Here is a 25,103-nt window from a genome sequence, read left to right on the forward strand (position 1 = left end):
AATCCACAGAAAACCAAACGGAGACAGTGTTCTGTATGTGAGGATTCAGAGAATCTTTAACCCCGTTTTTTTCTACTTAGCATTTTATATTGTTTTGAGTATGTCAATAGCCAATCATCTGCAGCCATACTATAGGCTTGAACCAATGTTAGTACTAGTGTTGAGCCACCCCCGTAGTGTTCGAGTTCGGATCGGTTCGTCCATCACCCTTGTGTTCGCCGAACTGTTCGTCGAACACCTTCGAACACTGTTTAAACCAATGGCAGGCAAACAAAAACACATAGAAACACATAGAAAACACCTTCAAAGGTGTCCAAAAGCTGACAAACTGCTCAGAAGACATAACTAACACATGGAAAAGTGACAAGTACATATAGTCATGCGAAAAGAAAAGAGGTGGAGGAGTAAAAGGAGAGGGAGACACAGATATAGGCATGTCATGCCCTTCTAAAATCCCAAAAGTGAGAAGCCGACACGGCCAGTCAGTTTCTGCCAGTGCCAGCTCCGTGTCGCCGGGTTTGTGCCAGAGCCGCGGTGGAAGCTGACGGCCAGCCCCCCTCTCCCAATACAGGTGCCTGTCCGCTGGTGGGTCGAGCGAGCCCCCCTGTGGTGGAGGCAGCTCTAAACTTTTTAATTTAAATTGTCTCTCTAATTTGAATGAATACACCTTAAATCCTTTTACAAGGATCTATTGAAGGACAAGTCTTATGCCAGCAGCCGCGTAATTCCAGCTCCAGGAGCGTCCACTAAAGCTGCTGCAGTTAAAAAGCTTTTATAAGGATCGAGCTCGGCTGTCCACCGCAAGGCGTCCTACCGCCAGTCCCAGCCCCTATGCCTTGGGGTGCCTCCTGATGCTCTTTACTGAGTATCCCATGGTCCCGAAGCATTTACTTTGAAAAAATTAAGTGATCAAACTACAGGTGGTGTAGCTTGCTTAACAGCCGGGATAATCCGCTGACTAGCAGACACTGCTAGTAGGCACAAAGTATTTCCTGGGCTAGATGCAGTTAAAAATTTGTAGTTAGATACTCTCGTTGGATGCTGAGAAAGCATTCCATACAGTCTCCTGGCACGCCATATATTATTCTCTTAAAAAGCTTGGGGTAGGGGTCAGGGGACCCTCTTATAGCCAAAATCATGGCCCTGTATCGCAATGCGTCACCTAGGCTGAAGATAAATGGAACTGTAGCATCCCGAGGGCTCGGTTGCTACAGAGGTATTGCACCTCACCCAGAGGTGTGATATCTCACTCTCAGGTAAGGATGGAGTGTGGATCAGGACCGCGACACCTGCATGCATTACACCACATTGCCGTGGGGCAGGGCGACCAATAAGCCCCTGAGATGGGCACGACAGTCCCTGTCCCTGGCTGGAGTGGGGGGAGGGAACACCGAGGGAGGGGAACCCTGTAGTGCAGAAGCAGGGAGGAAGCAGTTCCTGGGTGCATTGAGAAGGGAGTATAAAAGGTGGGCACCACCTTAGTTCAGTGCAGAGAAGTCTGAGCAAAAGTGACAGGGAGCAGGGGCTCTGCATGAGCACTGCTCCAGAGGCTGGCCTAGTAACAGAGGCCCAGGCCTGGAAGAGGGAGAAGGAAGGAAGAGGAGCGGAGAAGGCTCCAGGAATGAGGAATGAAGAGATCCCAGGGGTGTGGACGGGCGAGTCGCCACCGCACGCCCGAATCCACCTACGTGGAGGGGTCAGGCAAAAGGGGGAGACCGGTCCCCGAAACTATTAGAGGCGGAAAATGACCCTCAGCTAGAAACTGGAGGCTGTGACATTTTATGTGGCGCTGCCCCTCGCTACACCCGCTAGGAGGTCAGCACATAGGGTCAGGGAAACTGGTGCCAAGTTTACCAAGAGGAGGGCCGAGGCAGTCGGACAGAAGAGTTGGTAAGAAAGGCCAGACAAAGGACACACAAAGGGGGTCCTGTGAAGCGCTCCAAAGTTATCTGGGAGTTGTCTGAGCCCCTCACCTGGTAAGCACAGTACGACGTGGGCAGCCGTTACCTGCAGAAGTGGTCTGGATAATAAGAACTGTGAGTAAATGCCCTGGACTGCATCACTGACTCCATGTCATTACTGCTGCTGGCCTGCACCATCACCCCCATCCTCCGCATACACTGCCCTGAGGCTATACTCCTCCCGTGGGGAGTTATGCTATGCTCTGCTGCACCCACAACACCAGCATCAGCGGTCTGCCCTGCAGCGGCGGTTCACTCTGACCGCAATCCATGGGTGGCGTAGTCGGACATTTAAACATCAAAACCACATAAATAGTTCCGCCACTGGTTTGACCGCCCTGAGCCATGGAACCGGGTCGCCGCCACGGAGACTACAACTACCAGCATCCACCAAAAAGGGTCCGGCTCCGGATGTCCCAAGGCCCAGGGGGCGAGTCAGAACATTTTCATCACCTTTCATAATCACCAATGGGACAAGGCAGGGATGTCCTCTGTCCCCTCTCTTATACATCCTAGTGACGGAGCACCTGCTCTCATCAATTCGCCATAACCCCAATATTAGGTGGATTGAGGTGGGAGGCACCGAGTACAAGTGCTCTGCATTTGCTGATGATGTCAATCACATATATCCATCAGCAGGCTGTTATGGCTGAAATAGATCACTTTGTTACATGGTCAAATTTTAAAATCAATACAGCGAAGTCTGAGGCCCTCGATGTCTCCCTCCCCAAATCCATACAGGATTCCATCCAGTCCAACTTGCCCTTTGCCTGGCCCTCACAGGGTATCAAATTCTTAGGAATTCCTATTCATAGAGACCTCTCCCATCTATGTTATCTTAATTTTGGGCCCTTTAATGAACAACTCCATAGAGACCACGGTTGGCAAGTTAGAACAGTAAGATTCACTACGTGAACCACTGGTGTTTTGTGGAAAAGCACATGTACACTGTGTTCCAAATTATTATGCAAAAAGTGTTTAGGAGTGATAAGGGAAAAATTTGTTTGTTTGTCAGTTAAACTCATTGATGGTGATGTGTATCAGGGCTCTTTATATCACTGTAAGCAATTGTAGACACCTGTGCTAATTAGTTTGGCAAGTGTGTCCAATGAACAGCAAGACTACTTAAGAAGGCTGTCCCACATTATTAAGCAGCCTACTTTTTCTGCCAAAATGTGAATGAAAAAGGATGTGTCAGTTGCTGAGAAGCAACAAATTGTGGAGTGTTTAGGTCAAGGCATGACTACAATCAACATTGTGCGATGATCAGGATGAAGTGTTTTGGTAATCAAGAAGTACGGAGCTGATTCACAGTACACACGTGTGTCTGCTGATAAGGGAAAATTGAGGACTCTTTCCTACAGGCAATTTCATCAGGTTAAAAGAGCAGCGGCAAAAAAGCCTTGTCATAGTAGCAGACAAGTTTTTGAAGCTGCTGGTGCCTCCAACGTCCCTCGAACAACAAGATGCAGGGTCCTTCAGAGGCTTGCAGCTGTGCGTATGCCATCCTGTCGACCTCCTCTATCCACTGCATACAAGCAGAAACGGCTCCAGTGGGCCAAACATTACACGAAGACTGATTTCAAAACTGTTTTGTTCACGGATGAGTGCCGTGCAATGCTCGATGGTCCAGATGGATGTAGTGGAGGATGGCTGGTTGATGGACACCCCAAGCAAACACGGCTACAGCGCCAACAAGGAGGAGGTGGAGTAATGTTTTGGCTGGAATCATGGGGAGTGAGATTGTTGGCCACTTTAGGATCCCTGAAGGGGTAAAGATGAACTCCATAATGTATGTGGAGTTTCTCAAACAGCACTTTCTGCCATGGTTCAAGAAGAAGAACCGTGTATTCCACAGCAAGATCATTTTCATGCATGATAATGCACCGTCTCATGCTGCACATAACACATCTGCATCTCTGGCTGATATGGGCATAAAAGGGGACAAACTTATGGTGTGAACCCCATGCTCCCCTGACCTCTACCCCATTCAGAACCTCTGGAGCATCATCAAAAGGAGTGTCTATGATGGCGGGAGGCAGTTCACATCTAAGCAACAGCTCTGGGATTGTATTCTGTCCTCATGCAAATCAATTGAATCAGAAACCATCCAAAACCTGAAAAATTCAATGGACAAGAGAGTTTAGAAGCTCCTTTCGAACAAGGGGTCCTATGTGCAAATGTAACATCACCTAGAATAAAGTTTTGAGTTGAAAACTGTTTGATTTCAGTTTCTAATCACCTGCTAATGCTTATAATTTCAAAAATGACCATTTTTTTGGTCTTTATTAAAATGAAAAGGTTGATCGAAGAGTGTGGGGGATGTAAGAGCGTGGCAACCCAGTAGTCAGGATTACTTCGAATTCTGACAATCTGAGGGTCATGTTGCAGGTAGTGGCAGCAAGAAGGCACTTATGTGTCTTGCGCATCTCGGAGCCCCAAAACTATTTTCCTGGCTAGATGCAGCTAAAAATTATTATTAATTTTAAATCTGGTGGAGCTTAGTATAGATGGCCTAATAGAATCAGTACTGCACACTGCTACAAAGCCCAAATTATTTTCCAGCCAAAATACAGATAAACATGATTAGTAATTTTAAATCTGGTGGAGCTTAGTATAGATGGCCTAATAGAATCAGTACTGCACACTGCTACAAAGCTCAAATTATTTTCCAGCCAAGATACAGATAAACACGATTAGTAATTTGAAAGCTTAAAACGGTTGGTGAGGTGATTTTAACCAATCATCAAGATTTTACTCTCCCCAGGATGACAAAGGGGTAGAAAAGTCGTTTCGGATCCATGATTTTTTCATCTTTATGAACGTGATTCTGTCTACATTATCAGTGGAGAGCTGCGTGCGCTTATCTGTCAGCACATCACCAGCAGCGCTGAACACACGTTCAGACAGAACGCTGGCTGCGGGGCATGACAAGATCTCCAAGGCGTAAGTGGCGAGCTCCGGCCATTTATCCAGATTGGAAGCCCAAAAAGAGCAAGAGTCCAGTGACACAGTCATGGCTTCAATGTTTACTTGGAGATACTCCTTTACCATCGTCTCTAGGCGTTGAGTATGTGTCAGACTTCTTGTCTCCTGTGGCCTTGCAAAGGATGAGCTATAAAAGAGGTGAAATGATTCCGCAAAATTGATGTTACCAGCAGATACTGTGTTTCTGTTACGGTTTGAGTGCTGAACACTCGACGCTCTCACGGTTGGCAAGTTGGAACTGTGAGATTCACTACGTGCACCGCTGGTGTTTTGTGGAAAAGCACATGTAAGATTCTGCAACAGTCTCTGCTAATACTGCTGAATGCGCGCATCCCTTTCTATGGCAGGAATTATTTCTGCAAATTTACTTTTGTACCGGGGATCTAACAGTGTGGCAACCCATTAGTCAGGATTATTTCTAATTCTCCCAATTCGAGGGTCATGTTGCAGGTAGTGCAGCAAGAAGGCAACTCGTGTCTTGCGCTTCCAGGAGCACCAAGTCAATGTTGTCTTGGTGGCGAGGTAACAATCATGCTTCCTTCCTCTGTCCTCTCCCCCCAACCTCGCACAACAGAAATGTGATCAAGGTCTCCCTCATCTGATGAGTCTTTTATCAGTACGTCCTCCACTTCTTCCTGGGCTCCTGCACCTTCCTCACTAGTTTGGCTGCTACCATGCACCCTGGTAAAACCATCTCCCCCACCCTCACAAGCCTGCCGCCTTGGTGCTGCCGACCGTCTGGACCTTGCAGATGTTTGTCCTTCCGCATACAACTCCTCCTCTACTTCCTCCACCTCCACTTGTGACACCACCTGACTCCGAATTCTGTTTAACATGTGCTCCAGCATGTAAATCAGTGGAATAGTCATGCTGATAATGGCATCGTCAGCACTAAACATCTTCGTCGCCATTTCAAAACTGTGCAGAAGGGTGCATAGGTCCCTGATCTGAGACCACTCCTCCAGCGTGATTTGCCCTACCTCTGGATCCCGTTGGCCCAGGCTATACGTCAGAAAGTATTTCACCAGGGCTTGTCGGTGCTGCCACAGTCGCTGCAACATGTGCAGAGTTGAATTCCACCAGGTAGGCACATCGCATTTTAGCCGGTGAAGTGTCAGGCCCAACGACTTCTGTAGAGATGTAAGTCGCTGAGCTGCGGGATGCGAACGGCGGAAGTGAGCACACAGCGACCGTGCCCTCTGCAGAAGGCCATATAGTCCGGGATAGTGGGCTAAAAATTGCTGGACAACCAGGTTCAACACGTGAGCCATACAAGGCACGTGTGTGACATTGCCCCGGCGAAGGGCCGCACCCAGGTTTGCAGCATTGTCGCACACGGCCTTCCCTGGCTTCAGGTCCAGTGGAGACAACCATTCATGAAATTGGTTCTCCAGAGCTGACCACAACTCCTCAGCTGTGTGACTCACATTTCCCAGACATTTCAAAGTAAAAACCGCCTGATGACGTTGAGCCCTACTGCCAGCATAGTAAGTTGTGTGCAGGATCCCTTCTGCGCAGTTAGAAAGCTTGTGACATGACCAGACAGGCTTTGGGTGCAGGAGGAGGACCGAGAGGAGGTTGAGGAGGCAGAAACAGTGGAGGAACTTTGACATAAAGAGGATTGACGCACAACTCGTGGGGACGGCAAGACTTGGACAGCAGCCCCTTGTCCTGCTGTCACCATAGTTACCCAGTGCCCAGTCAGCGACATGTAACGCCCCTGTCCATGCCTATTCGTCCAAGAGTCTGTGGTGAAATGCACCCTGTCACACACAGAGTTTCTCAAAGAAGCGGTGATGTTGTGTGCGACATGCTGGTGGAGCGCAGGCACACCTTTCTTTGAGAAGTAGTGCCGACTGGGCATCTGGTACTGGGGCACTGCGACGGACATAAGGTCTCGAAAATCCTCTGTGTCCACCAGGCGGAAAGGCAGCATTTCGGTAGCCAAGAGCTTGCAGATGGTGAAATTCAACCTCTTAGCTTTCTCATGGCTAGGAGGAAATGGTCTTTTACTTGTCCACATCTGAGGGACTGAGGGCTGGCTGTTGTGCTTAGACGGGGTTGAGAAGGGTGTCCCCGGCAAACTGCCGGTCTGTGAGGAAGATGCAGGCAGACATGTTAGGTTGCCTTGATCCAAAGGGGGTGCTATCGATGTCGGACAGCGCTGAACACCAGCTGGTGTTACCACCTCCAATGAAAATGATGACCTGCCAATCACGCTGGCTGTTGCGGGTAAAGAGGTGGCAGGTCTGCGTCCCAAAACAGCTGTGAATGCTGTCCCCCCAGTCACAGAGGATGAAGAGGCTGCTGATGCACAAGATGTGGCAGATGGCGGTTGGCCGGCTGGCTAGGCCGCATTGTAGCACAGTGAGCTTCCCACTGCAACTTATGCTTCATGTCCATGTGCCGGTTCATGCATGAAGTACTCAAACTATGTATTTTTTGGCCTCTACTTAGCTTTTGCTGACAAATGTTACAGATAACACGAGTTGGGTCATCATTATCGATTTGAAAAAATGCCCAGGCTATGCAAGGCTTAGCACCCATGCAACCTGAAGAGCCACCATGACATGTGGTGAGAGGCAGAGTTGTGTTTGAGGATGCAGTTGTTGACGTGCTTCCAGTACTACGTCTCTGTCCAGGAAGGCGCAACCTGACCTCGTCGTCACTAGCATCCTCCTCCACCTCCTCTGCTGACCTCATCTCTTGGCTGACTGTGGGTTGACAGTAAGTTGGATCTCCAACCTCATCAACATCACCCTGTGTGTTATCACACCCGTCGTCCTCAGAGCCAACCTGTTCCTGCCCTGACAAAAAACTAAAGTTGTCGCTCCAATCAGGTATTTGAGTCTCATCATCGTCTTCCTCATTGTCTCCACCAACAGGAGTTACAGTTTGGGAATGAGGATCTACATTATGGTCAGAACCTTCTGCGTCTGGTCCTGGATCCGACACATAAAGATTCTGGGCATCAGTGCAGATCATTTCCTCGTCTGGATTCACAGAAGCACTGGAGCTGACCTCTGATTCCTAGGCTATAGTATGAGTAAAAAGCTCTGCAGACTCAACCATCTGTTCTACCTCATACTCAGATGGGCAGCTGGAGATTTGGGAGCTGTGAGGAAGCAAGTGCGATTTGGGTGACACCTCTGAGTACTGGAGTATTTGTGATGTTGAAGTTGATGTGGAGGAGAGCACACTAAAAGGAGCACTTGATATCCATTGAAGCACCTGCTGTTTTTGTGCCTCATCTGGAATTTGTAGCGATTGGCGTGGTCGTAAGAAAGGGATCTTATCAAAATGTCCGCTAAAAGAAGTAGACATTTTAGTTTTGCTGGAAGATGGTCTTTCTTCTGCAGATGTTACTGTTGCATTAACACCTACTCCACGGACACGACCTTTTTTCCCCTTCCCAACATGCCTATTCCCCTTTCCACAGCAGCAGGCCTTTTTCCACTCATTTTGGTGGTTAACTAATTCACAACTCTGGAGTTGATTGCACAAAAAAGCAATAGATGGGAACAGAGCAGAGCTGAGTGGCCAAACTGTGGTATTAGGCCAAAACTATTGTCTGGGTTAGATGCAGAAAAAAATTATATTCAGTTTGCAACCTGATGGAGGTCAGTATAGATGGACTAATAGAACAAGTCCCACACACAGCTAGAAGCCCAAATATTTTTTCACAGCAAGATGCAGAAAAAAATTATATTCAATTTGCAACCTGATGGAGGTCAGTATAGATAGACTAATGGAACAAGTCCAACACACTGATAGAAGGCCAAATATTTTTTCAGAGCTAGATGCAGACAAAAATGATATTCAATTTGCAACCTGATGGAGGTCAGTATAGATGGACTAATAGAACAAGTCCCACACACTGCTAGAAAGCCAAATATTTTTTCAGATCTAGATGCAGAAAAAAATTATATTCAATTTGCAACCTGATGGAGGTCAGTATAGATGGACTAATAGAACAAGTCCCACACACTGCTAGAAGGCCAAATATTTTTTCAGAGCTAGATGCAGAAAAAAATTATATTCAATTTGCAACCTGATGGAGGTCAGTATAGATGGACTAATAGAACAAGTCCCACACACTGCTAGAAGGCCAAATATTTTTTCAGAGCTAGTTGCAGAAAAAAATTATATTCAGTTTGCAACCTGATGGAGGTCAATATAGATGGACTAATAGAACAAGTCCCAAACACTGCTAGAAGGCCAAATATTTTTTCAGATCTAGATGCAGAAAAAAATTATATTCAATTTGCAACCTGATGGAGGTCAGTATAGATGGACTAATAGAACAAGTCCCACACACTGCTAGAAGGCCAAATATTTTTTCAGAGCTAGATGCAGAAAAAAATTATATTCAGTTTGCAACCTGATGGAGGTCAGTATAGATGGACTAATAGAACAAGTCCCACACACAGCTAGAGGGCCAAATATTTTTTCAGAGGTAGATGCAGAAAAAAATTATATTTAGTTTGCTACCTGATGGAGGTCAGTATATATGGACTAATAGAACCAGTCTCACACACTGCTAGAAGGCCAAATATTTTTTCAGAGCTAGATGCAGAAAAATATTATATTCAATTTGCAACCTGAAGGAGGTCAGTATAGATGGACTAATAGAACAAGTCGCACACACAGCTAGAAGCCCAAATATTTTTTCAGAGGTAGATGCAGAAAAAAATTATATTCAGTTTGCAACCTGATGGAGGTCAGTATAGATGCACTAATAGAACAAGTCCCACACACTGCTAGAAGGCCAAATATTTTTTCAGATGTAGATGCAGAAAAAAATTATATTCAGTTTGCAACCTGATGGAGGTCAGTATAGATGGACTAATAGAACAAGTCCTACACACTGCTAGAAGGCCAAATATTTTTTCAGAGCTAGATGCAGAAAAAAATTATATTCAGTTTCCAAAGTGATGGAGGTCAGTATAGATGGACTAATAGAACAAGTCCCACACACATCTAGAAGCCCAAATATTTCTTCAGAGCTAGATGCAGAAAAAAGTTATATTCAATTTGCAACCTGATGGAGGTCAGTATAGATGGACTAATAGAACAAGTCCTACACACTGCTAGAAGGCCAAATATTTTTTCAGAGCTAGATGCAGAAAAAAATTATATTCAGTTTCCAAAGTGATGGAGGTCAGTATAGATGGACTAATAGAACAAGTCCCACACACAGCTAGAAGGCCAAATATTTTTTCAGAGGTGGATGCAGAAAAAAATTATATTCAGTTTGCAACCTGATGGAGGTCAGTATAGATGGACTAATAGAACAAGTCCCACACACTGCTAGAAGGCCAAATATTTTTTCAGAGTTAGATGCAGAAAAATATTTTATTCAATTTGCAACCTGATGGAGGTCAGTATAGATCGACTAATAGAACAAGTCGCACACACAGCTAGAAGCCCAAATATTTTTTCAGAGGTAGATGCAGAAAAAAATTATATTCAGTTTGCAACCTGATGGAGGTCAGTATAGATTGCCTAATAGAACAAGTCCCACGCACTGCAAGAAGGCCAAATATTTTTTCAGAGGTAGATGCAGAAAAAAATTATATTCAGTTTGCAACCTGATGGAGGTTAGTATAGATGGACTAATAGAACAAGTCCTACACACTGCTAGAAGGCCAAATATTTTTTCAGAGCTAGATGCAGAAAAAAATTATATTCAGTTTCCAACCTGATGGAGGTCAGTATAGATGGACTAATAGAACAAGTCCCACACACATCTAGAAGCCCGAATATTTCTTCAGAGCTAGATGCAGAAAAAAGTTATATTCAATTTGCAACCTGATGGAGGTCAGTATAGATGGACTAATAGAACAAGTCCCACACACTGCTAGAAGGCCAAATATTTTTTCAGAGCTAGATGCAGAAAAAAATTATATTCAATTTGCAACCTGATGGAGGTCAGTATAGATGGACTAATAGAACAAGTCCCACACACAGCTAGAAGGCCAAAATTTTTTCAGAGGTGGATGCAGAAAAAAATTATATTCAGTTTGCAACCTGATGGAGGTCAGTATAGATGGACTAATAGAACAAGTCCCACACACTGCTAGAAGGCCAAATATTTTTTAAGAGTTAGATGCAGAAAAATATTATGTTCAATTTGCAACCTGATGGAGGTCAGTATAGATGGACTAATAGAACAAGTCGCACACACAGCTAGAAGCCCAAATATTTTTTCAGAGGTAGATGCAGAAAAAAATTATATTCAGTTTGCAACCTGATGGAGGTCAGTATAGATGGACTAATAGAACAAGTCCCACACACTGCAAGAAGGCCAAATATTTTTTCAGAGCTAGATGCAGAAAAAAATTATATTCAATTTGCAATCTGATGGAGGTCAGTATAGATGGACTAGTAGAACAAGTCCCACACACTGCTAGAAGGCCAAATATGTTTTCAGAGCTAGATGCAGAAAAAAATTATATTCAGTTTGCAACCTGATGGAGGTCAATATAGATGGACTAATAGAACAAGTCCCAGACACTGCTGGAAGCCCAAATATTTTTTCAGAGGTAGATGCAGAAAAAAATTATATTCAGTTTGCAAACTGATGGAGGTCAGTATAGATGGACTAATAGTACAAGTCCCACACACTGCTAGAAGGCCAAATATTTTTTCAGAGCTAGATGGAGAAAAAAATTATATTCAGTTTGCAACCTGATGGAGGTCAGTATAGATGGACTAATAGAACAAGTACCACACACAGCTAGAAGCCCAAATATTTTTTCAGAGGTAGATGCAGAAAAAAATTATATTCAGTTTGCAACCTGATGGAGGTCAGTATAGATGGACTAATAAAACAAGTCCCACACACTGCTAGAAGGCCAAATATTTTTTCAGAGCTAGATGCAGAAAAATATTATATTCAGTTTGCAACCTGATGGAGGTCAGTATAGATGGACTAATAGAACAAGTCCCACACACAGCTAGAAGCCCAAATATTTTTTCAGAGGTAGAGGCAGAAAAAAATTATATTCAATTTGCAACCTGATGGATGTCAGTATAGATGGACTAATAGAATGATGCTATGTCCAAAAGGTTTTACTTCACTAAGTGCAGTAAAAAAATTGGTATTCTATACACAGGTGGTGTAGCTTGCAACACAGATAGGCTGCTCCACTGACTAACACACTCTGCAATAGGCCAAAAAGGATTAGCTTTGCTAGATTTAGCCAAATGCTGTGAAAAAAACTTGCACAGCACTGGCACTGACCTGCCTGGCAAAAACTGATAGGAACGATGTAACTTAGTCCTGAAAAGGACTGCAATTACAATTAGTCTTTACTCCCACAACCTATCTATTTAAGAGCACAGACCTCCTGATAAAAGTCATAGGAAATGCTGTAACCTAGTCCTTAAAAGGACTGCAATCACAAATATTCCCTACTCCCAAGCTATCTGTAGATTTGTGCGAAAATTGGCTTGAAATTAACAAGGTATAGCGCACACAGCAACAGCGGTGCCGTCTAACATGCAGCTGGAGCAGTGAGAAAATGGTGGCGACGAGGAAAATGGCTGGGTCTTATAGGGCAAGGACATGTGACATACACTGCCAATGACACATGCCCTTGCTTGTGTGAAAAAAAGCACTTCGCTCCGTGTGTGCGCTGCTGATAGGCTGACAGATTGCACCTCCCCACTGTAAATGCGGGAAAGAGAAAAAAAAAATGGAGATCTTCATTATTCCTGCAGAGATCCATCCCCTGCCCCTCCCCCCGCCCCGCTGTACACTCAAACTGCGTATTAACATTAATTTTCATCATTACTGAGAAAAAATCCAGTTATGATTTTGGTGCACAAACAGTTTTCGAACATAACCTCTGTAACATACCTGGCGGCGTCCTTGCATAGTGGTCCATCTCCCACTGTGCAAGAGCGCGCACTTGATCTCCAGTCCAGAATGTATCTCTGGCTTCCCTCCATGCTGTCTGTTTGTGTCTGTTTCTGCTGCTTAAGGGCGGCGCCCGATCACTTCCTGCTTTTCGTACCTGCTGTGGGTCACACCCCTTGTTCGTCCTCAGCCTATTGCTGTCTGTCACCTGGTATATAACCCAGCTGCTCCAATCAATCCTTGCCTGAGCATTGTGTTTCATTCAGTGTGTGCTTGCACTCTGAAGGTGCCAGGTCCCGTTCCTTGTTCTCTTGTCTGCCTATCCTGGAGACTGTATTGCCAGGCCTGTCTGAACACGCTCCTAGCCTGTTCCTCCCACCTTCTAGGGGCCGATTACCTAGACCCGCTCCTGTATCTTGTCTGTCCTGTCTGAACTCGCACCTAGACTGTTCCTCCCGCTATCTAGGGGCCGATTACCTACACCCGCTCCTGTATCTTGTCTGTCCTGTCTGAACACTCTCCTTGCCTGTTCGTCCCGCCTCTTTGGGGTCCGTATTCCCAGACCCGCTTCTGTATCCCGCTGCAGTGTCGGTCTCATCTGTACACTCAGTTCCAGTCTGAACTCTCTCCTATCCTTTACCTGTTTTGCCTCTATGTCCGTTCCTTTCCTTTTTCTGCAGAGTCTGTACTGGTACCTAACTCCTGCTTGTTGGCTCTGACTCCTTTGCTCACTGCTCCGGCGGTTCTAGCCTGCTCTGACTCCTTGGCTCACCGCTCCGGCGGTTCTAGCCTGCTCGGTCTCCTTTGCTCACCGCTTCGGCGGTTCTAGCCTGCTCTGACTCCTTTGCTCGCTGCTCTGGCAGTCTTGCTCCACTCTGACCCTTTTGCTCGCTGCTCCGGCAGCCTTGCTCCGCTCTGACCCTTTTTTCACTGCTCCGGCAGTCTCGCTCCGCTCTTATCCTTTTGCTCACTGCTCCGGCAATCTTGCTCTGACTCCTTGCTCACTGCTCCAGGCGGCCTCGTCCTGCTCTGACTCCTTGCTCACTGCTCCGGCAGTCTCGCTCAGCTCTGACCCTTTGCTCACCGCTCCTGGCGGTCTCGTCCTGCTCTGCTCTTGCTCACCGCTTAAGGCGGTCTCGTCCTGCTCTGCTCTTGCTCACCACTCCAGGCGGTCTCGTCCTGCCCTGCTCTTGCTCACCGCTCCAGGCGGTCTCGTCCTGCCCTGCTCTTGCTCACCGCTCCAGGCGGTCTCGTCCTGCCCTGCTCTTGCTCACCGCTCCAGGCGGTCTCGTCCTGCCCTGCTCTTGCTCACCGCTCCAGGCGGTCTCGTCCTGCCCTGCTCTTGCTCACCGCTCCAGGCGGTCTCGTCCTGCCCTGCTCTTGCTCACCGCTCCAGATGGTCTCGTCCTGCTCTGTTCTTGCTCACCGCTCCAGGCGGTCTCGTCCTGCCCTGCTCTTGCTCACCGCTCCGTGCGGTCTCGTCCTGCCCTGCTCTCGCTCACCTCTCTGGGCGGCCTCACTCTGCTGTGTTTGTCCGCCACATCTGTGGTTCTGTTCCAGAGTCCCAGTGTGCACTGGGTCCTATCCCGCCTGTGTTCCTACCTGCTAGTGCCTTCCTGTCTGCACTCTAGCCGTGCTTGCCTGTACCCCCCTGCCTGCATACCTGCCTGCCTGCATACCAGTCGTGCCTGCCTATTCCCACCAGTCTGTGAGCCAGCCTAACCAGTCTGTTCCTGTATTCCCCTGTGTGGGTCAACAGCCGTGTCCGGGGTCTGTCCTGGAGTAGCACCTGGTCCCTCTGCTCGGCTCCTCCTTGGTGCACTGGCGTCGTATGCCGTCGTGCGACCCTGGTCGGATCGGGTGAATACCTAGTTACGCCCCTCCAGGCATTCACTCTCCGGCACGGTCCAGTGGAATCACACGCACATGCCGCTCAGCCCGGGCGTGTGCATTACAGCATGCTCAGGCCATGGTTCCCGTTGAGCCCCACGGCCTTCGCTCTCTGAGATGTTTTCCAGCGAATACGTGCATTAAAAATAAATAAATATTTTTTTTTTCTCTTAGCTGAGTTCCAGGCGAATTATGCACCCGTCCAGATGGATCTATCAGCTCTCATTCCTGCGGATCCGCCACGTTACTATGGGGATCCAAGACAGAGTCGTGCATTTGTGGAGCAATGCATGCTACACTTCAAGTTCTACCCTCTATGTTTTCCCACAGATCTGGTTAAGGTGGGATTCATGATGTCTTAGCTAGCGGGTGATGCCTTGAATTGGATCATTCCCCTATGGGACGCACAGGATCCTATTGTCCTAGACATAATGGCCTTCCTGGTGGCCTTTCTAATGGTCTTCGATGATCCTAACCCGGAGGCTCCTGCTGAAGCTTCACTTCCCAGTATCCCGGAGCAGTCCCGATGGGTAATGTGTGTGGGTAGCGCAATAGTTCTCCAGCCCAATGAGACTACTGCCCACCCAGAATCCTCACAGGGTGACTACACTCTCCGGAATACTTCTCCCAACCTCAAGAGGCAGTCCAGACGTGCTAGACGTAGAGGCAAGCCGTCACGCCAGGGTCTGTCCTCCCTGAGACCTCCTGACCCCAACCTTGAAGTCCCTACTGAAGCTTCATCTCCCTGTATCCCGGAGAAGCCCCAACGGGTAATGTGCGTGGGTAGTGCACCAGTTCTCCTGCCCGAAGAGACTGCTGCCCACCCAGAATTCACACCGGAGGACCCCCTGTTGCCTCCTGAATCCACCGAGATACCACTTGAGGACAATTGGAGAGAGACTTCCCTATACCCTGCACCTGATACCTCGCCCGCTTCGTCCAGTGAGTCCGACCTAGTGTTCTCCGAAGCAGAGGTTACCCCTGAGTCTCTACACCCCTCCGATCAGGCGGAGGATCTCCAGTTGTCTCCTGAACCCTTCGGGGTGCTACCTGGTAGCGAATGGACAGAGACTTTCCTATACTCGGTACCTGATACCTCGGCTGCTTCATCCAATGAGTCCGACCTAGTGTACTCTGAAGCAGAGGTTACCCATGAGTCTCTTCACCCCTCCGACCTGGCGGAGGACCTCCAGTTGTCTCCTGAGCCCTTCCGGATGCTACCTGGTAGCGAAAGGACAGAGACGTTCCTATACTCTGTACCTGATACCTTGCTCGCTTCATCCAGTGAGTCCCACCTAGTGTACTCCGAAGCAGAGGTTACTCCCGAGTCTCTACACCCCTCCGACCAGGCGGAGGACCTCCAGTTGTCTCCAAAACCCTTCGGGGTGCCACCTGGTGGTGAATGGACAGAGACTTTCCTATATCCTGGATCTGATACCTCGCTTGCTTCGTCCAGTGAGTCCGACCTAGTGTACTCTGAAGCAGAGGTTACCCATGAGTCTCTACACCTCTCTGACCAGGCGGAGGACCTCCAGTTGTCTCCAGAACCCTTCGGGGTGCCACCTGGTGGTGAATGGACAGAGACTTTCCAATACTCGGTACCCGATACCTCGCCTGCTTCGTCCAGTGAGTCCGACCTAGTGTACTCTGAAGCAGATGTTTTCCCTGAGCCTCTGCACTCTTCTGACCCGGCAGAGGACCTCCAGTTGTTTCCTGACTCCTCCGGGGTACCACCAGATAACAAAGAGACAGTGACTTTTCCTCATCCTGTACCTGATAACCCGTCTATTTCTTCCTATGAGATTGACAAGATGTACCTCGAAGCAGAGTTTACCCCCAAGTCTCTGCTCCCCTCCATCCCAGTGGAGGACTTCCAGTTGTCTCCTGTACTCTCTGGGGTGCCACCTGAAAATATGTGGAGAGAGACTTCCTTGTGTGCTGTTCCTGGTACTCCACCCGTTTCGTCTGTTGCTGAGCATGGCTGGATAGGAGGTAGCATCCTAGCTAACCAGATGAGACCAGTTTTTCCTGTGGACAGTGGAAGTGATCTCCTTGAAGTGTAGGATTGGCCCTCGAATTCCCTGCGGAAGATTCTGGCAGGCCTGAAGAAGAGGGGGCGTAAGGGGGGGGTACTGTAACATACCTGGCGGCGTCCTTGCATGGTGGTCCATCTCCCACTGTGCAAGAGTGCGCACTTGATCTCCAGTCCAGAATGTCTCTCTGGCTTCCATCCATGCTGTCTGTTTGTGTCTGTTTCTGCTGCTTAAGGGCGGCGCCCGATCACTTCCTGCTTTTTGTACCTGCTGTGGGTCACACCCCTTGTGCGTCCTCAGCCTATTGCTGTCTGTCACCTGGTATATAACCCAGCTGCTCCAATCAATCCCTTCCTGAGCATTGTGTTTCATTCAGTGTGTGCTTGCACTCTGAAGGTGCCAGGTCCCGTTCTGTGTTCTCTTGTCTGCCTATCCTGGAGGCTGTATTTCCAGGCCTGTCTGAACACGCTCCTAGCCTGTTCCTCCCGCCTTCTAGGGGCCGATTACCTAGACCCGCTCCTGTATCTTGTCTGTCCTGTCTGAACTCGCTCCTAGCCTGTTCCTCCCGCTATCTAGGGGCCGATTACCTAGACCCGCTCCTGTATCTTGTCTGTCCTGTCTGAACACGCTCCTTGCCTGTTCGTCCCGCCTCTTTGGGGGCCGTATTCCCAGACCCGCTCCTGTATCCCGCTGCAGTGTCGGTCTCTTCCGTACACTCAGTTCCAGTCTGAACTCTCTCCTATCCTTTACCTGTTTTGCCTCTATGTCCGTTCCTTTCCTTTTTCTGCAGAGTCTGTACTCGTACCTAACTCCTGCTTGTTGGCTCTGACTCCTTTGCTCACTGCTCCGGCGGTTCTAGCCTGCTCTGACTCCTTTGCTCGCTGCTCCGGCAGTCTTGCTCCACTCTGACCCTTTTGCTCGCTGCTCCGGCAGCCTTGCTCCGCTCTGACCCTTTTTTCACTGCTCCGGCAGTCTCGCTCCGCTCTTATCCTTTTGCTCACTGCTCTGGCAGTCTTGCTCTGACTCCTTGCTCACTGCTCCAGGCGGCCTCGTCCTGCTCTGACTCCTTGCTCACTGCTCCGGCAGTCTCGCTCAGCTCTGACCCTTTGCTCACCGCTCCTGGCGGTCTCATCCTGCTCTGCTCTTGCTCACCACTCCAGGCGGTCTCGTCCTGCTCTGCTCTTGCTCACCGCTCCAGGCGGTCTCGTCCTGCCCTGCTCTTGCTCACCGCTCCAGGCGGTCTCGTCCTGCCCTGCTCTTGCTCACAGCTCCAGGCAGTCTCGTCCTGCCCTGCTCTTGCTCACCGCTCCAGGCGGTCTCGTCCTGCCCTGCTCTTGCTCACCGCTTCAGGCGGTCTCGTCCTGCTCTGTTCTTGCTCACCGCTCCAGGCGGTCTCGTCCTGCCCTGCTCTTGCTCACCGCTCCGGGCGGTCTCGTCCTGCCCTGCTCTCGCTCCCCTCTCTGGGCGGCCTCACTCTGCTGTGTTTGTCCGCCACATCTGTGGTTCTGTTCCAGAGTCCCAGTGTGTACTGGGTCCTATCCCGCCTGTGTTCCTACCTGCTAGTGCCTTCCTGTCTGCACTCTAGCCGTGCTTGCCTGTACCCCCCTGCCTGCATACCCGCCTGCCTGCATACCAGTCGTGCCTGCCTATTCCCACCAGTCTGTGTGCCAGCCTAACCAGTCTGTTCCTGTATTCCCCTGTGTGGGTCAACAGCCGTGTCCGGGGTCTGTCCTGGAGTAGCACCTGGTCCCTCTGCTCAGTTCCTCCTTGGTGCACTGGCGTCGTATGCCGTCGTGCGACCCTGGTCGGATCGGGTGAATACCTAGTTACGCCCCTCCAGGCATTCACTCTCCGGCACGGTCCAGTGGAATCACACGCACACGCCGCTCAGCCCGGGCGTGTGCATTACAACCTCGAACAGCCGAATTTTTTTCAAATCGTTCGTGTTCGCCGAACGGCTCGAACACCGCCCAAAACAGCTCGAATTTGAGATTGGCGAACAGTTCGAGTCGAACAACGCTCATCTCTAGTTAGTACGATTATTACGGAAATACACATATGGTCATATTATCGTTAGTTCGGTGCATGTTGGAAAGTTACAAGGTCGTACATCCCGGCTCAGACTAGCTAGATAACAGGAGCAGGGTGTCTCATAGAATGTTCTTGAGAGAAAAGGTTAGTGTGGGAAACTTGCGTGTGAATCAAGAAGGAAAGAAGGAAAGAATGTATGCTATGCAAAGAGTATAATAACATGATTTTGAAGCAAGCAGACAAAATGGAGTTGCCATAGCATGAGTATCAATATATCCTTTACACTTGGATAGCATGAATATGTCCTTTACAGACCCAGTGTGCCGTCAGCGAGATGTACTGTCCCTGCCCACAAGCACTTGTCCACGTGTCCATGGTTAGGTGGACTTTACCGGTAACTGCGCTGTTGAGGGCACGGCTAATGTTTTGGGACACGTGCTTGTGTAATGCGGGGATGGCACACCGGGAGAAATAGTGGTGGCTGGGAAGCGAGTACCGAGGGATGGCCGCCGCCATCAGGTTGCGGAATGCTTCTGTCTACACGAGCCAAAAAGGCAACATTTCGAGTGCAAGCAGTCGTTAAACGTGAGAATTTAGTAGTGTGGCCTGTGGTGCGTTGGCTGCAAATTTGCGCTTGGGTTCCAAGGACTGGGTATGGACAACTGAACGCTGCGCTGGGACAAGAAAATGAATGTGCTTCCTGATGCTGCTACTTGAGAGTGTGCAATGACAGGTGCAGGGCAGGAGTCATCTTCGCATGCACAATGGACAGGGAATTGGCTTGCATGCACAACAGCTGGAGAAGCAATGGAGCCACCTGCAGACACTGTTCCTGGACACTGGGGTTTGGCCCACAAAGTCGGGTGCTTTGCTGCCATGTGCCTGATCATGCTGGTGGTGGTCAGGCTGGTCGTTTTGCCACCCCTGCTGATGCTGGCCTGGCAGGTGGTGCAAATGGAATTTTTGGGGTTATCGACAGAGTCTTTAAAAAACAACCAGACTCGGGAAGACCTAACAGTTGAACTGGCAACTTCCTTCGTGTTGGTGTTACGGGGAACGGTTGCCTGCCTTCTGTCTGCGGCCACCAAACTGCTTCTTTCTGCCTTTTGGGGTGCTCTGCCTCCCTCCCCCTGTGTGCTGCTGTCCTTGCTCTGCATGTCCTCCTGCCAGGTTGGGTCAGTTACTATATCATCCACCACCTCGTCTTCCACTTCCGCACCCTGGTCCTCATCCTGACTTTCTGGTAATTGTGTCTCATCATCGTCCACCTCTTGTGACACTTTCCCACAGTCGCCTTCATGTGACCGTGGCTGCTCAAATATTTGGGCAACGCTACACGCTATCTCCTCTAGCCCTGCTACAAGTGGACCTGGTGAGAGGCCCGAATCTATAAATGGAAAAGTGAACAGCTCTTCAGAGTGTCCAAGTGTTGGATTGGTTGTCTCTGGGTAATCGGCATGGTGGGCGGAAGGAGGATCAGGGTGAGGAATATGCGGTCCAGACTCACGGCTACTGAGACTTGACCGTGTGGAAGATAGGGTGGTGGTGGTGGTGGCTAAGTGACTGGAAGCATTATCAGCTATCCAACCAACAACCTTTTGACACTGCTCTGGGTTCAATAGTGGTGTGCTGCGGTCCCCTAGAAATTGGGACAGGAAGGTCAGGCGAGAAGATGTGGGTGTTTGTTGTGGCACAATTTCAGCTTGCCCACGGCCTTGTCCTCGGCCTTTGCATGCACCATTACCATCACGTCCAGTTCCCGTCCCTTGCCACGTGCCTTGCCTATTTTAAATGGAGGACAGTATCTTCCACGCTCACTACAAATGAATGAGTTCGGAGCGAACTTATATGTGATCCGTGTGATAGAGAAAACAGTGTTTTAAATACCAGGCCTGTAGGTAAGTAGTTTGAACAGCAAACTGAGGTGAATTGCTTCAATGACACTAAAGGAAATTTTTAATGGAGGCCAGAAATGGCAGTATTTTCTGACAGCGTATATGTGATCCCTTTTGACAGAGAAAACACAGTTTCAAGTACCTGGCCTCTAGTTAAGTAGTTTGAACAGCAAACTGATGTGAATTGCTTCAATGACACTAAAGGAAATTTTTAATGGAGGCCAGAAATGGCAGTATTTTCTGACAATGTATATGTGATCTGTTTGACGGAGAAAACACAGTTTTGAATATCTGGCCTGTAGGTAAGTAGTTTGAAAAGCAAACTTGTGTGAATTGCTTCAATGACACACTAAAGTAAATTTTTAATGGAGGCCAGAAATGGCAGTGTTTTCTGACAACGTATATGTGATCCGTTTGACGGAGAAAACACGGTTTTAAATAGCTGGATTTCTAGCTCTCTAATATGGAAAGGACCTGGCTGTATTCTGCAGGGCCAACAAGCAAATGGCGCTGAAAAAATTGTGTTCTCTGGATTGCTTTTTAAGCAAATAATGAGGATGAAGATCCAAAGAAAAGTATTCCTGGCCCCTGAGACCTGGGCCTTCGTATAGAAATATCTAACAGCAGCAGAAGGCAGAATTGGAATGGAGCCTCTTGTGCTATATGCACTGCAGTCTGCTATATTCACTGCCTGCCTATACACCGTGCCTGCCTGATATCTCTTCAGATGGATGAGTCCCCAGAACTGTTTGTTAAGATGGATATGTGTAATGTACATTTTTACTTCCTACACTACCTAATACACGATAAAATCTCTCCCTGACACAGCAGCAGCTCTCCCTACACTGTCTGATCTGGAGTGACTGTTACGAGCATGGCGGCGTCAGGTCTGATATAGACCTGATGACGCTGTGCGGCCAGCCAGCCAAACATGCAGGGAGGGGACCCGAGTTCCCGCCCGAGCAACCCGGAAATACTCGGCGAGCGCCGAGCATCTCGAGCAGTGAGATGGTCGGGTGACCACAGAGCAGTAGCGAGCATGCTCTCTCATCACTAATGATGATAACTGCAGCCCTGAAAACAAAAAGGTCACATATATTGTATGCATACATGCGTCTCCCTCGCACTGTGCCCCCGACTATGGATATCTACCCTTCCATTAAGATACTATTATACTATACGCACCAATCAAAATACAAAGTGCCAAGCAGCACTGTTCCCCTCATTAACTAAAATTAAAATTTGCATAATGTCAATTATTGCAGCGTATTTCACCCATACTAATGAAGGGGGAAAATACGCAACAAAAGCATGTCAAAAACGTGGCAAAAAAATGTATTTACACAGCGTTCTTCCTGCCAAAACATTAGGGCATGCAGCAGAATTTTCTGCTGCAAATCCTGAACATGTGCACAAAGCCGTAACCCCTGTTCTGTGCCTTCACCCTTTCATTATAAGTCCTTGATAGCATCATAATTAATTTGGCGAGGGGAGAATATGTTATCAGGTACTTAACATCCACCGCCAGCTCCCAATTCATTACAAAACCCTGACAGCGTCTTCTTCCACCTTTCATTCACTACAAAGTGTATGAACCTTACCCCTTCCTCTCCCAGTGACCCATAAATTTTAAGTCCATGATAGCGTCATATGAATTGTGGGATGGGTAAAGACACTGTCATGGACTTAGCACTCTCCTCCACCACCTAATTCATTTTACATTTATATCTTAAGTCCTCCTCCTCCTCCCTCTATTAGTAACTCCATTATAAATATGCCTTATGACCATCTTAATCCCCACCCCCCTCATTGTCCTCTCCCCCACATCCCATCATTTTCCTCTCCTCTAACTCCCTCATTGTCCTTTCCCCAACATCTCATCATTGTCTTCTCCCCCACATTCCATCATTGTTCACTCCTCTAACCCCCTCATTGTTCTCTTCCCCACATCCCATGTCTTCTCCCCTACATTTCTCATTGTCCTCTCTCCCGCATCCCATCATTGTCCTCTCCCCCACATTCATCATTGTCCTGTACCCCATATCCCTCATTGTCATCTTCCCCACATCCATCATTGTCCTCTCCCCACATCCCTCATTCTCCTCTCTCCCACATCTATCACTGTCCTCCACTCCACATCCCATCATTGTCCTCTCCCCCATATCCATCATTGTCCTCTCCCCCACACATCCCTCATTTTCCTCTCCTCCACATTTCTCATTGTCTTCTCTCCCAAGTCCCATCATTGTCCTCTCCCCCACGTTAATCATTGAACTCTTCCCCACACCATCAATGTCCACTTCCCCACATCCATCATTGTCCTCTCCCCCACATCCCTCATTCTCCTCTATCCCACATCCCTCATTCTCCTCTCTCCCACATCTATCATTGTTCTCTACTCTACATCCCATAATTGTCCTCTCCCCCACATCCCATCATTGTCCTCCCCCACACATCCCTCATTTTCCTCTCCTCCATATTTCTTATTGTCATCTCTCCCATGTCCCATCATTGTCCTCTCCCCCACATTAATCATTGACCTTTTCCCCACATTCATCAATGTCCACTTCCCCACATCCATCATTGTCCTCTCCCCCACATCCCTCATTCTCCTCTTTCCCACATCCATCATTGCCCTCTCACCAATATCCCTCATTGTCCTCTCTCCCATATCTATCATTGTCCTCTAACCCACATCCCATCATTTTTTCTCCCCCACATCCCATCATTGTCCTCTCTCCCACAACCATCATTGACCTCTCCCCACTCCATGCTCCCCATCATTGTCCTCTCCACCACATTCCATAATTGTCCCCTCCCCTACATCCCACTCATTGTCCTCTCCCCCACATCCATCATTGTTCTATCCCCCACATCTCATTGTTGTCTTTTGTCCCACATCCTATCATTGTTCTCTATCTCACAACCGTCTTTGTCCTCTCCCCCACTCCCCGCTCCTCATCATTGTCCTCTCCCCCACATCCATCATTGTCCTTTCCCCACATCCATCATTGTCCTTTCTCCCACATGCATCATTGTCCTCTCCCCTACATCCCATCATTGTCTTCTCCCCATCCCCTCATCCCCCTAATTGTCCTCTCCACAGCACATTGAAAAGAAAGCAACACTCACCTCTCCATCGGTTCCCACTCAGCATCGCTTCATTCTACTTCGCCGGCAAATTTTTAAATGACACAGGCGCACGCTGCATGCTGACATAATCAAGCCACACGAGCCAGTGTCACTGAGAAAGTGCCGGTCAGGAAGCTGAGGATGGGATCCTGCAGCACCGCTGTCATTTTCTCCTGTAGGCAGCAGAGCTTCAGGGTCACTGACTATTATGAGGGCAATCTGTCCATGGGCACCCCAGAGCCTCGGGCTCCAAGTAAGAGGCCAGATTTCCATCATTATTACCGCCCTACAAGTGCCCCCCTCCATTTCCAGGCCTCAGTGCAGCTGCATCGGCTATATGTCCGCCCCTGCACTGGGTCATACACCCAGCTTTAGAGCTTATTACAGCTTCAAGAATGGTAAGCACTTTAATCTATTCTAACGCCAGATGAAAACTGGACTTATTCTCTCTTTGTATTCCCAAATCTGTCAGTAATAATACTCACCTAAAGAAGTTAGTTCACAGCCACCACCAAAATCTTTGAGGATTACAGTGCAACATATAATTGTTAATTTCCATTAAAATTGTTGAATCTAGCAGGTGCGAAATGTTCATAGTCGCCATCTTGACAAAGGCCGGTGTGAGGGGAGGAAGGGGCACTAACTCCAGTGCCTACTTCACCTGGATGTGTGTCCTTGGATACACATTCAGCTGAAATGTATTGCAGGGAAGAGATGCACTGCCTCCCTACACCACAATAAATGCTGCCAGCCAGTCAGAGTCCGGTAGCTGATGTCAATGTGCACGTCATGGGCCGTACCTGACAGTGACGTCATGCACCACCTGTGGTGGGAACACCAAAGTCAGCTGCGAGCATCTGCACTAGCTATGGAAGAGAACGCTACACATTGTGAGAGTGGAGGAAGATAATAAATGTTTAATTTTTTTTAAATGTCTTGGTGAAGAACAGTAGAATGGAGGACATTAATACTGTAAGAGGCCCAGGATAGGGAACATTATACAAGGAAGGGTCTCTTATGAAGGACATTGTTATATGATGGGGTCCAGGATAGGGAACATTATTAAATAATGAGTCAAGGAAGGAGGACATTACTACAGGAAGGGGCCCAGGATGGGGGATATTATTTTAGAAAGGAGACCAGGAAGGTGGATTTTATTAATAAAAGGGGCATGGAAAGAGGAAATTTTTACAGGAAGGGGTCGAGGATTGGGGACATAATTTCAGAAATGGGCACATTATTAAATAAAGGATTTGGGATGGGGTATTTCATTAAATAAATGGCCCAGGATGGGGGACATTATTATACT

The sequence above is a fragment of the Phyllobates terribilis genome, unplaced genomic scaffold, assembly GCF_046119375.1.
Source record: "Phyllobates terribilis strain yellow unplaced genomic scaffold, ASM4611937v1 Scaffold_4__5_contigs__length_816908805, whole genome shotgun sequence".
Lineage (NCBI taxonomy): Eukaryota > Metazoa > Chordata > Amphibia > Anura > Dendrobatidae > Phyllobates > Phyllobates terribilis.